The sequence below is a fragment of the Anopheles gambiae genome, unplaced genomic scaffold (assembly GCF_943734735.2).
Source record: "Anopheles gambiae unplaced genomic scaffold, idAnoGambNW_F1_1 scaffold_12, whole genome shotgun sequence".
Classification (NCBI taxonomy): Eukaryota; Metazoa; Arthropoda; class Insecta; order Diptera; family Culicidae; genus Anopheles; species Anopheles gambiae.
Window position 1 is genome coordinate 133,459 of NW_026902714.1, and position 3,797 is coordinate 137,255.

Here is a 3,797-nt window from a genome sequence, read left to right on the forward strand (position 1 = left end):
GTCTATGCTTCATCCAAATGAAGCCATCTTGCACTATTTGAATGGCCTTGAAATTTGATGTTGAGTTTTTTTGCCATCTATTATCGTTGTTGTGGCCATGTTTCATCCAAATGAAGCCATCTTGCACTATTTGAATGGCCTTGAAATTTGATGTTGATTTTTGTTGCCATCTATTATCGTTGTTGTGGCCATGTTTCATCCAAATGAAGCCATCTTGCACTATTTGAATGGCCTTGAAATTTGATGTTGAATTTTGTTGCCATCTATTATCGTTGTTACGGCCATGTTTCATCCAAATGAAGCCATCTTGCACTATTTGAATGGCCTTGAAATTTGATGTTGAGTTTTTTTGCCATCTATTATCGTTGTTGTGTTCATGTTTCATCCAAATGAAGCCATCTTGCACTATTTGAATGGCCTTTAAATTTGATGTTGAGTTTTTTTGCCATCTATTATCGTTGTTACGGCCATGTTTCATCCAAATGAAGCCATCTTGCACTATTTGAATGGCCTTGAAATTTGATGTTGAGTTTTTTTGCCATCCAGTATCGTTGTTACGGCCATGTTTCATCCAAATAAAGCCATCTTGCACTATTTGAATGTCCTTGAAATTTGATGTTGAGTTTTGTTGCCATCTATTATCGTTGTTACGGCCATGTTTCATCCAAATAAAGCCATCTTGCACTATTTGAATGACCTTGAAATTTGATGTTGAATTTTGTTGCCATCTATTATCGTTGTTGTGGCCATGTTTCATCCAAATGAAGCCATCTTGCACTATTTGAATGGCCTTGAAATTTGATATTGAGTTTTTTTGCCATCTATTATCGTTGTTGTGGCCATGTTTCATCCAAATGAAGCCATCTTGCACTATTTGAATGGCCTTGAAATTTGATGTTAAATTTTGTTGCCATCTATTATCGTTGTTGTGTCCATGTTTCATCCAAATGAAGCCATCTTGCACTATTTGAATGGCCTTGAAATTTGATGTTGAGTTTTTTTGCCATCTATTATCGTTGTTGTGGCCATGTTTCATCCAAATGAAGCCATCTTGCACTATTTGAATGGCCTTGAAATTTGATGTTGAATTTTGTTGCCATCTATTATCGTTGTTATGGCCATGTTGCAACCAAATGAAGCCATCTTGCACTATTTCAATGGCCTTGAAATTTGATGTTGAATTTTGTTGCCATCTATTATCGTTGTTGTGTCCATGTTTCATTAAAATGAAGCCATCTTGTACTATTTGAATGGCCTTGAAATTTGATGTTGAATTTTGTTGCCATTTATTATCATTGTTACGGCCATGTTTCATCCAAATGAAGCCATCTTGTACTATTTGAATGGCCTTGAAATTTGATGTTGAATTTTGTTGCCATCTATTATCGTTGTTACGGCCATGTTTCATCCAAATGAAGCCATCTTGCACTATTTGAATGTCCTTGAAATTTGATGTTGAGTTTTGTTGTCATCTATTATCGTTGTTACGGCCATGTTTCATCCAAATAAAGCCATCTTGCACTATTTGAATGACCTTGAAATTTGATGTTGAATTTTGTTGCCATCTATTATCGTTGTTACGGCCATGTTTTCCAAATGAAGCCATCTTGCACTATTTGAATGGCCTTGAAATTTGATGTTGAGTTTTTTTTGCCATCTATTATCGTTGTTGTGGCCATGTTTCATCCAAATGAAGCCATCTTGCACTATTTGAATGGCCTTGAAATTTGATGTTGAGTTTTTTTGCCATCTATTATCGTTGTTGTGGCCATGTTTCATCCAAATGAAGCCATCTTGCACTATTTGAATGGCCTTGAAATTTGATGTTGAGTTTTTTTGCCATCTATTATCGTTGTTACGGCCATGTTTCATCCAAATGAAGCCATCTTGCACTATTTGAATGACCTTGAAATTTGATGTTGAATTTTGTTGCCATCTATTATCGTTGTTACGGCCATGTTTCATCCAAATGAAGCCATCTTGCACTATTTGAATGGCCTTGAAATTTGATGTTGAGTTTTTTTGCCATCTATTATCGTTGTTGTGGCCATGTTTCATCCAAATGAAGCCATCTTGCACTAGTTGAATGGCCTTTAAATTTGATGTTGAGTTTTTTTGCCATCTATTATCGTTGTTACGGCCATGTTTCATCCAAATGAAGCCATCTTGCACTATTTGAATGGCCTTGAAATTTGATGTTGAATTTTGTTGCCATCTATTATCGTTGTTACGGCCATGTTTCATCCAAATGAAGCCATCTTGCACTATTTGAATGTCCTTGAAATTTGATGTTGAATTTTGTTGCCATCTATTATCGTTGTTACGGCCATGTTTCATCCAAATAAAGCCATCTTGCACTATTTGAATGACCTTGAAATTTGATGTTGAATTTTGTTGCCATCTATTATCGTTGTTACGGCCATGTTTCATCCAAATGAAGCCATCTTGCACTATTTGAATGGCCTTGAAATTTGATGTTGAGTTTTTTTGCCATCTATTATCGTTGTTGTGGCCATGTTTCATCCAAATGAAGCCATCTTGCACTATTTGAATGGCCTTTAAATTTGATGTTGAGTTTTTTGCCATCTATTATCGTTGTTGTGGCCATGTTGCAACCAAATGAAGCCATCTTGCACTATTTGAATGGCCTTTAAATTTGATGTTGAATTTTGTTGCCATCTATTATCGTTGTTACGGCCATGTTTCATTAAAATGAAGCCATCTTGTACTATTTGAATGGCCTTGAAATTTGATGTTGAATTTTGTTGCCATTTATTATCATTGTTACGGCCATGTTTCATCCAAATGAAGCCATCTTGTACTATTTGAATGGCCTTGAAATTTGATGTTGAATTTTGTTGCCATCTATTATCGTTGTTACGGCCATGTTTCATCCAAATGAAGCCATCTTGCACTATTTGAATGTCCTTGAAATTTGATGTTGAGTTTTGTTGCCATCTATTATCGTTGTTACGGCCATGTTTCATCCAAATAAAGCCATCTTGCACTATTTGAATGACCTTGAAATTTGATGTTGAATTTTGTTGCCATCTATTATCGTTGTTACGGCCATGTTTCATCCAAATGAAGCCATCTTGCACTATTTGAATGGCCTTGAAATTTGATGTTGAGTTTTTTTTGCCATCTATTATCGTTGTTGTGGCCATGTTTCATCCAAATGAAGCCATCTTGCACTATTTGAATGGCCTTGAAATTTGATGTTGAGTTTTTTTGCCATCTATTATCGTTGTTGTGGCCATGTTTCATCCAAATGAAGCCATCTTGCACTATTTGAATGGCCTTTAAATTTGATGTTGAGTTTTTTTGCCATCTATTATCGTTGTTGTGGCCATGTTTCATCCAAATGAAGCCATCTTGCACTATTTGAATGGCCTTGAAATTTGATGTTGAGTTTTTTTGCCATCTATTATCGTTGTTACGGCCATGTTTCATCCAAATAAAGCCATCTTGCACTATTTGAATGACCTTGAAATTTGATGTTGAGTTTTGTTGCCATCTATTATCGTTGTTACGGCCATGTTTCATCCAAATGAAGCCATCTTGCACTATTTGAATGGCCTTGAAATTTGATGTTGAGTTTTTTTGCCATCTATTATCGTTGTTGTGGCCATGTTTCATCCAAATGAAGCCATCTTGCACTATTTGAATGGCCTTGAAATTTGATGTTGAGTTTTTTTGCCATCTATTATCGTTGTTACGGCCATGTTTCATCCAAATGAAGCCATCTTGCACTATTTGAATGGCCTTGAAATTTGATGTTGAATTTTTTTGCCATC